This window comes from Enhydra lutris, unplaced genomic scaffold, assembly GCF_002288905.1.
Source record: "Enhydra lutris kenyoni isolate GAN:26980312 unplaced genomic scaffold, ASM228890v2 scaffoldscaffold68, whole genome shotgun sequence".
NCBI lineage: Eukaryota > Metazoa > Chordata > Mammalia > Carnivora > Mustelidae > Enhydra > Enhydra lutris.
Genome location: NW_019154152.1, coordinates 3,831,913 through 3,844,653, shown reverse-complemented (window position 1 = coordinate 3,844,653; position 12,741 = coordinate 3,831,913).

The following is a 12,741-nucleotide window of genomic DNA, read 5'->3' as shown; positions in this document are numbered from 1 at the left end:
CTTGTGGACTCTCCCATCTGGGAATTCCCTGGCCAACTCTTATTCATCCTTTAATACTCTGTTCAAATGTCACTTCTGCCACAAAGCCTCCTAGACTCCGTCTTCTGATGCCACTCTTCTGGACTCCCAACAGGCACATGTTCTCCCTTGCCTTGTGGCTCTTTTTCTTGTCTTGTAATTATCTATTTACTGCACAGGCGGTTCTCAACCTTCCTGCTACCCAGTCCCCCTAAAGCATATGGCAAGTATCTATTAGCTATTAACTGAACTTCAGGGTACAGAAGCATGAATTGTCCTCCAGTGAACTCTGATGAGGGCCCCCCCACCGCCTGCATTGGGCACACTATCCCCTCCACCCCCTACCTATCTTCCCCCTTCTCAGCCACACTTCATTAAGAATCATGTTCTAAGGGCACCTGGGTGGCTCAGTGGGTTAAGCCTCTGCCTTCAGCTCGGGTCATGATCTCAGGGTCCTGGGATCGAGCCCCGCATCGGGTTCTCTGCTCAGCAGAGAGCCTGCTTCCTCCTCTCTTTCTCTGCCTGCCTCTCTGCCTACTTGTGATCTCTCTCTGTCAAATAAATAAATAAAATCTTTAAAAAAAAGAATCATGTTCTAAACAGTGGGCAGCATATAATTCATCTGCCAGGATTTCTTGAATAGATGAATAAATGAATGAGTAGGTGAGACAGTAGAAGGAAATATGTCACAGACTGATACAAAGTTGTTAAGAGTCCAAACCTTGGTTTTTGAGGAACCCTTGGGAAGTCAAATGACCCCTCCAGGGCTGATTTCGCTTGTGGCCCCATCATGGCCTTGGAGTTCCTCATGTGAGAAGTGGGGAAAACAAGGCCCCGTTTTCCTCTTATTTAAGTGATATGAGCATACATCACCTAGGCGGCTACATCTGCAGGTAGACGGCCTTACCTGCTCCGTTCCTACTGAGCTTGCCCAGGTTAACAGCTCAGTTTTCTGTATTGATGATGTAAGTGGGTTTCCTGTCTTCTCTGACACACAGGTGTGCAAATTTTCCCCTTAGGATTCTACCAACTGAAACATCACAGAGAGCAGGGCCTCTTCCTCTGCCACCTACATGCCTCTGTTTGACCACCCGGGAGTACTTTGCAAAGCCACTTTTAGGATTTACTTATCAATGAGACTTGCAGCTTTCACTTAAATCCTGCAGGAAGCCACAGAGCAGCCCCGCTGGCTCTTCCAGCTCCACTTCGAAAAATGGCTAATGCCATCCCCAAAGTGCTGCCAGTGGCATGTGCTCAAATATGCCATTACCCCATGTCTGCTGCCCTGCTGTTCCTGAAACTAGCTCCCCCTGCAAAAGAGTTGAGCCATGAGGGTTGGCAAAATGGTCATAGCCTCGAAGCCAAACCTGGACACGTGGCCCAACTCCTGCTCTGATGAGGGGACAGACGCTGATGTTGGGGGTTCTGGGAATCCAGAAACCAGAATCTCCCACTTCTGTGCGCCAGGCCTCTGGGAACTGTGGTCTCATTTCAGGGAGAAGGCCAGAGGAATTGGGCCAGTTTGATGGGACCGTGGCAACAGCTAGTCCTGCCCACACTGCACATGTGGACTCTCAGAAGCCAAAAGTGAGGCCAGATCTCAGCTGACAACCTTTTCCTTGGAGCTTCTGGCTTCTGTGTCTGAAGACATTCGTTCCTCAGGATGAGGACAAGGATGGAGAGAGACAAGTGGTGTTTTGTCTAAGACATGAGATGTGTCAAGGGCCACCCAGGAGCAGCCTGTCTGAAAAAGCCAGGATCAGAACCCTATTACCTTGGAAACTGTTCCAAATAAAAATAAAACTTCTTTCTTAATTCAGCAAGACCCTTAACCCCAACATAAATGAATGAATTTATCTATTTATTTAGTAAATGGATACTAAATAAATAGATAGATAAATAAATAGATATATATCTATATAAATAAATAAATAGATAAATAATAATAGATAAATAAATTTATTTATTTATAAATAATAGATAGATATAAATAAATAGATAAATAAATAGATAATAGATAAATAAATAGATAAATAAATAAATAAATAGATAAATAACTATCCCAGTATGCCAGTCTTCTCTTTGTCAGTCCCTCCTTCCCTCTCTCTGTCTTCTCCCCCTCCCTTCCTAGCTTTGTTCTGGGAAGTGACCATAGAAGTCTGAATGTGGGAACTGGTTTCAGAAAGTCCAAAGAATAAGATGGCCTTCATAGTGCCTGCCTAACTCATTCATTCATTCCACAAATGCTTAGTGGGTACCTCCTTAGTGTCCCGTATTAGGCTAGGTTCTGGGCTCTGAGGACCTGAGTCCTTCAGGCTGCCTTTCCAGAAAGCCTTCCCTGACCTCTCCAGGATACTGTGTGCTCTCTGGTCTATGATATGCAGCTGCCCCCTATCTGCCACACAGTGGTCTCTGTTTCCTGTACATTAATTGCCTCCGCCAAGCCTGATGGCACAAAGTTTTCTTTTGTGCCCCAAGCTATGGAAACATAGCATAGGTCCAGAGCAATTGCTCAGTGTCTGGTGAATCTCTCCTTTGAAAGCAAAGACTCTAGAAATCAAACCTCACTTTTCATATGGCCTACCACACTCCAAGCACATTAAACCCTCTCCATTCTGTGAGGAAGGTATATCTCCATTTTACAGGTGAGGTGAACCAAACCTCAGAGAGGTAAAATGACTTGCTCTAGATCACACAGTCAGGAAACAGGGTCAGTACTAAAACCCAAGTTTCCTATACCCAAAATGTCCTTGACCCTGCTTGAGTGAGAAACCATTCTTGTTCTTCTCCAACCTCAGCAGAGACAGAATGAGAATATTGGGAGAGCTCTCCTTATGGAGGATCTTGATTGTTCCAGATCACAGCCCTACCTCAGGGGCAGCAAGGACTGTGGCTGAGGCACAGAACTGAAAGTCTTTCTCACAGCATCCCCTGGAGTCCATAGGAAGCAGCTGCATCCGCTAAGACAAATAGAAGAGATAGCTCTTCCCTGCTGGGATGGAGTGCCCCAGCTCAATTCTTTGTCCCCTATTTACTTTCTGAATCCCAGCTCTCAGAAGCTATGGAAAGAGGCCCAAACCCTGGTGCTGGGCATCAGGGCACAGCATGGCCTAATATGTGCTTCAGGAGGCCAGAGGAAGGATTACAGAGGCTCAGTGACTGGGGCCTTCTGGGGGAGGGAAGAGCAAACTGTGAAGCCATCCACCCGTGTCACAGTGTGTTCCTTTACCACTTAGGCCTCAGTCTTCCCATATCCACAGTAGTGGGTTGGGCTAATTTGCCAGCCTGAGCCCTACTACCCTATGAGTTTGGGGCCCATGTTGCCTATGGAGAGCAATCATCAATCAGAGTGAGGGGGTCTAACTGGCAACCCCCAGGGCTGGAGGCTGCCTTTGAACATCTTTGCATCACATTCCCCCAGTTACAGTGATTGGTGAGCATTGACCTACCCAGAGCCAATGAGACACAATGTGATTTTGCTGGGAAAGAGAGTCTTAACTGAGATCTTAAACGTAAGATGGTGAAAACAGAATCTTTATTGTCTAAGAATGAAATCAATGTGAAAGAGAAGATAGCAAGGAGCTAGAAACTAGGCCCTGAGGCTGTCATCTGATGCCTTGATCAAGCTATGCCTGATATCCCTAGCCTTTTATGTTTCAAGAACCAACAAATATCCCTTTTTGCTTCAACTGGTTTGTGTTGGCTTTTTTGACACTTGCAATAAAGAATTCCTACTGGTACAAAGCTTAGCCTTTGTAAAATAGACTGTACAGGGTCTTTCTGGACACCAGAGCCTTCTCTCACCTTGCTACTCTGCTGCCAACATGAGAGTCTGAGCTGGAATACTCAGATCTAGAGCAAATGAGCTTGCCCTAAGTTATTCCCTAACTAAATGTATCACCCTGTGCCTTTCTCAGAACCTGCTTCTCCTTCTGCATTCCCAGCCCATATTGATGGAATCAGTGTCCTCCCTGAAACCCCAACCCAAACCTCTGAATCTCCCACCCCTCCAATGCCTGCCCCCCACCCTACCTTCCACTATACATATATACTTTTAAACATCTACTCGGGCTCCAAATGAGGAACTAGCTTTGACCAACCTCCTTGTTCCTGCCTAAAAGATACCTGGTGAATATAAAGACATGTTAATTGAGTTCAATTCCAACCTTCAAATGATTTTCCAACATTGTTGCTTCCTTCCAGATAACTACCAGGAGCTCACTCCACCTATTCCTCAGCTCAGCATTGGATGGGATGGGATCTGACTGCTAACTGTTCCCTGGGAAATCAGGCCCCAGACCAATGGGGGACTTTGTGAACAGGTTTGCTGCCTGGAACCCCAGCGCCACACTTTGGAGTGAGGATTCCAGTTTGCAGGACCAGGAAGAAGATTACACCTTGAGCACTGAGACCAGTGGAGGGAATGGGAACAGTTGTGGTTTTTGGCCAGGGTCATCAAGGGAATCTGAACTGAAATGCATTTGCAGTTTGGTCTACTCAGAACTTGGACAGAGGCTGTGGCCACGAGAAGCCGCATGCCAAAGTAAAGTGGACCAGTTCCCTTGGCAACCAAGTCTATGCAGATAGCCTCGGGATTTGGGTCTTCAGACACCACTTGAGAACAGGCTATGATAAACAGTGTTGCAAAATGGTGGTGAGGAAGAGGAAGGCAGGAGCTTGGGAATGGCTCTCAACAGCAAACTCTGGTGGCCTGAGGCACATGAATTTCAGTGTGTTCCTCATAAACAGGCTTGTGTAACAGTGGCTACTTGATAATATGAGACAGGAAGTAACCACAGAGGATTTCTCTCCAGGGAGTTGTCATCTTTCCACTATGGAAAGATGGGAAATGCATCAATTTTGAGTATTAGTAACAATTTTGAGGCATAAGAAGAAGAGAACCAATATTTATTATGCCAGGTTCTCTATCTGACTTTTTAAATCCTTTATCTTTTTTTATATATATATTTTTTTAATTTTATTTTTTATAAACATATGATATATTTTTATCCCCAGGGGTACAGGTCTGTGAATCGCCAGGTTTACACACTTCACAGCACTCACCATAGCACATACCCTCCCCAATGTCCATAACCCCACCCCTCCTCTCCCAATCCCCCTCCCCCCATCAACCCTCAGTTTGTTTTGTGAGATTAAGAGTCACTTATGGTTTGTCTCCCTCCCAATCCCATCTTGTTTCATTTACTCTTCTCCTACCCCCTTAACCCCCCATGTTGCATCTCCTCTCCCTCGTATCAGGGAGATCATATGATAGTTGTCTTTCTCCGATTGACTTATATCCTTTATCTTATTCAGTCCTGACAATACCCTGCATGGAATTATTATTCCCATTATACAGTGAGAAAACTGAAGTTCAGAAAGGATAATTTGCTCCAGGCATCATAATTACTAAGCACTTTCAACAGGATTTGAGTTCAGGGTAGTCTGACTCTAAGCCCAGGTTCTGTTCATCACACTATGCTGAGGCTTTGAGGGCAACACAGAACCCTGCAGCACTGTTGTCAACCACCACCACCACAGAAGAAACACTGACACAGGACCAGAGGACCAGAAGACATTTTTATGGCTAAGGATTCACCAGCTGATTCATCATGGAGAAGGTATTTTCCTTAACATCAGATTCACATATGTTCTACTAAATTGCAGTTTGTTGTTTATATACTATTTCTCCCTAAAGTAACTGTTTGGTCAACGGCATAGAGTTCAACCCAGGGTTTAAGCTGAGTCATTCTTTAAAAGCCTGTGGAAATGCAGAAACTTCTGGAAATTTCTCATCTGCACTTTCAGATGAGAGAAGCTGATAACTAACCAGAAATGGACCTCCAAGAGTGATCATTCTCCTAACAAATAATCTTTCAAGTAGAAATGGCCTTTTTAAAGCAACTTTGGTTATATTTCTCCCTTGATTAAAACATTTTACTGGCTCTTCATGCACTGATTCCTAAATCCAAGAATGCTTACTAGAATCATCTGAGGTTTGATAAAATGCATTCTCCTGGTTCCATCCCAGATCTATTGGATCAAAATATCTGGGGACAGGGCCCAGGATCTGTATGGCTAACAGTCCCTCATGGAAGTGTGATACAGCCTGTCTAGAAGACTAGAGCTGGAAAATCCCTGGTCCCTAAGTAAAGTCCAGGTTCTCTGGCACATATGACAGATTTCCTGCTCTGAGCTACCAACTTCTCCTGTTTCTTCTCTAGCCACAATCACCAAGGTATCCCACACCCCAACATCACCTAATGATCCTGTTTCCAAATGTTCCATGTACTTTCAAACCTCCATACCACTCTCTGCCTCAAAGACCTTTCTCTCCCACCTGCCTCCGAGGAAGACTGTCCTCACCTGTAGGATGAGGGATCCTCCTGTAGGATCCTCAGGCTCTTCCCCAGATGAACTCCTTCTGCCCATTTCTTTTCAGAGTTGTAAGTGGTTTATTTGAACATAGACTGTAGAGCCAAACAAGATCGGGTTTTACCTTGTGTTTGTCACTACCTAACTCTGTGATTTGGCTGTTGAAACTCAGTTTCATCACAAGTTGTTATGAAAAATAAGCAGGCAAAGATATGTGAATTGTAGAGACATTGCCTGGTGTAGGGTCTCTAGCAGAGTTAGCTATCAAAATGGTAGCTTTTATTATTATCACTGTTGTTATTATTATTTGTTTTGGATATTGTCGTGACATTTCTCTAACACGGGGTTCAGCAAACTACGGTCTGTGAACCAAATCTGACCAAATGACTGTTTTTATATAAAGAAAGTTTTACTGGAACATAGCCACAATCGTCCATTTATGTATTGCCTATAGCCGTTTTTGCATTACAAGGGCTGAGTTGAGTAGCTGAGACAGACTTTATCTAACTCATAAAGCCTAAAATACTTACTATTTGGCTTTTTACAGGAAAAAGTTTGCCAACCCTGCTGTAACGTAATAGCAATTATTTGTTTGCAAGTTGGTCTTTCCCACTTGACTGATAGCAACTCAGTAGTTTTCATGGGTGACTTTTACTTATCCTTTAAAACCCAATCTTTCTCATCTTTGTATCCCTGGAACTTGAAACATAATTAGTGTTTGACAAATGGAACCAAATAATTCCTTAACCCAGCTGAAAGGCACACATCTCCAGAAAAGCTCCTGAAGGGAAAGGGGGCAAGACTTCCTGCAGGACCAGGACTGAGTTAATAGAGATATACAACTTGGAGAAACCAGGTACACCTTGGAAGTAAAATCAGGCCTTCAGGGGATGTGAGATTTTCACTGCAGCCCTGGTTCTGAGTTCCTGGTTCAAGGAGGCCCTGCACTCAGCGTACCATGAACAGTCTCACTGGCTCCTACCACCTGACCCCAGCACCCTGGGCCTTGCTGTTGGAATATTTTCACTGATGGAGAGGAGAGGAAACCCCTTTTAGGAAATTCTCTTCTGAAGGTTTTAGTATAGCCCCATTTTCCAAGAGGGCATAATTGGGTTGGTCCAAATGGTCTGATAACCCTCATGGTCCTTACAGTGGGCAATTTGATGTACTCATTTTTAATAAATGAACTGATGGATATCTTTTCTATGTAGATTTACTTTTTTTTTTTTTTTTTTTTTTTTGGTTTTGACTCCCCATGAATTTTCATTTTCTGAGCACAGCTCCTCTTGGAGGAGAACTAGATTTCAAAGCAGTGGGGCTATTTCTTTGTAAGCTGGTTATGAAACCACTCTGTGACCTTGGGCCAGTCATGCCTGTCTCTGTACCTAGCTTTCAGCTTCTGTACAATGACTTTCAGACTTTTGACTCCCTGGAGTTCTGGCTGGAGGGGTGGCCTCCCCAACTCGTAGTGATGAAAAGCAGTGGGCTGACAACAGACAGCTTGATGGAGCTTCTTTCTTCCAACATGCCTCTGTGTTACAGTAACACACTCTCCCAACTTCCCCCATCCCCTGAAAATACAACAATTCATTCCTACTGCCCTTTCTTGAGGCTTGAAGAAGATACTTTAGCTCTGAAGCAGATCCTCAGGAGATAAGAAAATGCCACTGATGTGGTTGGAAAAATCTGAGCTGGATGAAATGGAAACACAGAGCTTTCCCCTGAGGCTGGATGAGAAGTGCGTGGATAGAAGCCAAGTCCATCCCTTCCTTGAGCCTCTGGGAGCTGGCAGCTCATTGCCTCTCTCAGAATATATGCCCCCTTATCCTTCACCCTACCCCCATGAGTATAACTGCTGAGCCTGCAGGATCTTGGTTATCTGGGGGCAAATCAGTATTACTGTGGATTGAACTGGTTTTTATTGATTTCTCTGTAGGTGATTTATAACTGCCTGCTTCCTAAAAGGGTTTGTGGCCAGATGTCAATGAAAACACTCAAAGGGCAAGAGTGTTAAAAATAAGACTGAAAAAGGGAGCATAAACTGTGCAAAGGAAAGAGGGAGATAAGCGCACCAGCCAAGGTGGGATGATGCCTTAACTCAGATGATCTGGAGGGTAATCTTGATTTTTCAGTTCCTACTGATATAATTGAGATCAGTAGCATCTTGCTTTTGGCTACTATAAGAAGTACAGAGCAAAGAATACTTACATCTTGAGCTTCCAAAATGGACCCTTCACTCAAAAGAGAATAAATTTAGAGTGAACATTTTAAGAGGTTTAAAGTTCACTTCACAGGAGTCTTTCCATTTAAGAACTTCAAATTTTACTTCACAGAAGGACTCCTCACACAAGTCCATCACCATACTGTTCATTCACACAGCACAACTTGGAATTAGTTTTGCTTTTTTTTTTTTTTTAAAGATTTTAAGTATTTATTTGAGAGAGATAGAAAAGGAGAGCACAAATGGGGGAGGGGCAGCGGGAGAGGGACAAGCAGACTCCTAAGCCTGACTTGGGGCTCAATCCCAGGACTCTGGAATCATGACCTGAAGTGAAGGCAGATGCTTAACTGACTGAACCACCCAGGTGCCCCTCTTGTTGTTGTTGTTGTTTTTTTTCCAGTAGTCAGTATAAATGGAGGTGCTGTGTGTTCTGTGTCTGATGGCTGGTTACTGACCTTCCTTGATGTGGCTGTAGAGAAGATTGACTAACTGAGCTCAAGGAACATGCAAAACTACACATGAAGATCCTTTATCTTAGGGACTATAGGCAATGCATTTTAATTCTGGCTGCAAGCCAATGTCATTTAGTGGTCATGTGAATGGGTTATTTAAACAAATGCTGGCTTCCCTAGTTGCAGCTAACCAGAGATCAGATCTCTCAGGGGAACACTCATAAGCCTATTTTTGGGGGGTGAACTGTGTCCCAAAGCTCATATATTGAAGCCCTACTCCCCAGTACCTCAGAATGTGACTATATCTAGAGATAGGTCCTAAAAGAGGTGACTGATTTAAAATGAAGCTGATCACTTCTCAGCCTTTTGGCTAAGATCAAGTGAAGTTAAAATGATGCTCTTAGGGTGAGCCCTGATCCAATCTGACTGGCATTCTTATAAGAAGAGAAAATTTGGACACACAGAGAGACACCAGGAATGTGCCCGCACAGAGGAAAGACCATGTACTGACACAGAAAGAAGGTGGACATCTGCAACCCAAGGAGAGAGACCACAGGAGAAATCAAATCTGCCAACACCTTGATCTTGGACATCTCCCGAACTGTGAGAAAAATTATTTGTGTTGGTTAAGGCACCCAGTCTATGGTATTTTGTTATGGGATCTCTAGCAAACTAATGAAGCTATTAATAGAATTTCTTAGCTGTATCAGGTTTGAATTCAAATCTCTTTCAAACACTTAATCTTGGGAATTGGGATCAATGAATTTGCAGGAATAACTGCTTTAGCATTTTTAAGACAACCACAAAGCTCCTTGCAGGACTCTCTAAAGAAATAAAGATGCTCTGGACTAGGGCTCCAAAATTCTAGTTTTGAAGAAGTGAAACTACTATTACTTGCAGATGGCATAAACTTGTGTATATAAAATCCTATGGAATCCACTAAAAATCTATTTGCGCTAATAAATGAATTCAACAAGATTACAGAATACGGATTGATATACAAAAATCAACTATATTTCTATACACTAGCAATGAACACTTTAAAATGAAATTAAGAGAACGTAATACTAGTGTCAAAAGCTTAACATACTTAGGAATACATTCAATAAAAGAAATTAAAAATGAATACTATGAAAAAAAACCAAAACATTGTTGAAGGAAATTAAAGAAGACCTCAAAAGATGGAACACCATCCCATGTTCATGAATCAGAAGACTTCTTTTTTTAAAAAAATTCATCTATCTTTTTAAAAGAGGGTAGGGGCAGTAGGAGGGGAAGAGAGAGTCTCAAGCAAACTCCAAGCTGAGTGTGGAGCCTCACATGAGGCTTGATCCCATAACCCTGAGATCATGACCTGGACTGAAACCAAGAGTCAGATGCTCAACCAACTGCACCACCCAGGCACCCCAGGATCAGAAGACTTAACATTGTTAAGGCAGAAATATCCCCCAAATTGATTTACTGATTCAACACAATCCCTATTAAAATCCTAGCTGCCTTTTTTTTTTCTTGCAAAAACTGGCAAATAGATCCTCAATTTCATATGGAAATGCAAGGGACCAAGAATAACCAGAACAATCTTGAAAAAGGAAGGGGAAAAATAGATAATTTACATCTCTCAATTTAAAAACTTAATATATAAAATTACAGTAAGACAGTATGACACTAGATATTATACAAGGATACACATTCATATTAATGGAAGAGAATCAAGGGTCCATAAATAAATCCTTCCGTTTTTATAGTCATTGATTTCAGTAAGGGTGCCAAGATAATTCAATGGGGAAAGAATAGTCTTCAACAAATAGTTCTGGAACAACTGGATATCCACATCAAAAGAGTAAAATTGGATCCCTTCCTTATACCATATATAAAAATTAACTCAAAATGGATCAAATGTCTAAATGGAAAAGGTAAAACTGTAAAGCTCTTAGATGAAAACATAGGAGTAAATCTTTGTGTCCTTGTGTTAGGCAATACTTTCTTAGACATAATACCAAAAATACAGGCAACAAAAGAAAAAACAAATTGGATTTCACCAAAATTAAAAACTTTTGCACCATAAATAATACCACTGAGAAGTGAAAATACAACCCGTATACTATAATAAAATATTTGTGAATGATATAGCTAATCAGAGACTTGTATTCAGAATATATAAAGAATGCTTACAAATCAATAATAAAAGGACAAATACTTATAAAATGGCCAAAAGAATCAAATAGACATTTCTCCGAAGAAGATATACAAATGCCCAATAAACATACAAAAAGATCCTCAATATCATTAGCCTTCAGAGAAGTACACATCAAAACAACAAGATACCATTTCACATCCATTAAAATGCAAAAAACAGAGAAGAACAAATATTGGTAAGGATGTGCAAAATTTGAGACCCTTATGCATTGCTGATGGAAATGTAAAATCATACAGCTACTTTGGGAAACACACTAGCAATTCCTCAACATGTTAAACATAGATTTGCAATATGACCCACCAGTTCCACTTCTATGTATTTACCCAAGAGAAATTAAAACGTTTGTTCACACAAAAACATGCACACAATGTTCAGCAGCATTATTCACAATAGCCAAAAAGTGAGAACAAATGAAATGTCCAGGTTATTAACAGATGAATAAAATGTGGTGGAATAATATGGTGGAATATTACTCAGCCACAAAAAGGAATGAAGTACTGATACATGCTAAAATACGGATAAACCTTGAAAACTTTATGATAAGTGAAAAGTCAGTCACAAAAGATCATATGTTCTATGATTTCATAATTGCCTTTATATGAAATGTCAAGAATAGAGAAATCTGTAGAGACATAAAGTAGATTAGTGGTTGCTTAGGGCTGGAAGAATGGGGGAAATGGGAGGTGACTATTCATAAGTGTAGGGTTTCTTTTTGGGTAATGAGAATTTTCTGGAATGAAATAGTGGTGATGGCTGCACAATTCTCTGAATGTGCTAAAAAACCATTGAATTGTACATTTTAAGTGGGTGAATTGTAGGACATGTGAACCATAGCTTAATAATCTGTTAAAAATAAAACTTCTTCAACAACAACATAGAAACTACCTTTGGTTCTTACTACATGGTGATCTGTCTGGACTTAGTTTCATCAAACAGAAAATGTGAAAATTCAGCTACCTGATTTCTAAGTTTCCTTCCATCTCTAAAATTCCTGAGTGTATATAATTTAAGAAAACAGGTTGGGGAAAAAAGATGGAGTCTGGGTATATGTTTCTAGGATGGGGTTATGTGGAGAGAAATGAAGGAGGGCAAACAAAAAGACTAAAAGAGATAGAGATGAAGGTACAAGGGACGTGAACTCAGAGAGACAGACACATAGAGACAAAGAGGCAAGACTATGCTCAAAGAGAAAAAAAACTCACCAAAATGCATGGGCAGATCAGTCATCCATTCTTCCATTTAGCAAAAATTTCCTGAGGACCTACAAAGCCAAGCTTTGTATTCAAGAGTAAACCAGGTAGACCGAGGCACTGAGCTCAGCAACTAGAAGTACAGCAGCAATCAGGCAATGGATAATGAGAGCCGAGATGCGTAGTTCAAGATGCTCTGGAAGTACACAGGTTGCATGCAGGCACACGTGCACACACAAGTACATGCACTCACATCACACCACACTCAACACATGCAACACTCCCAAA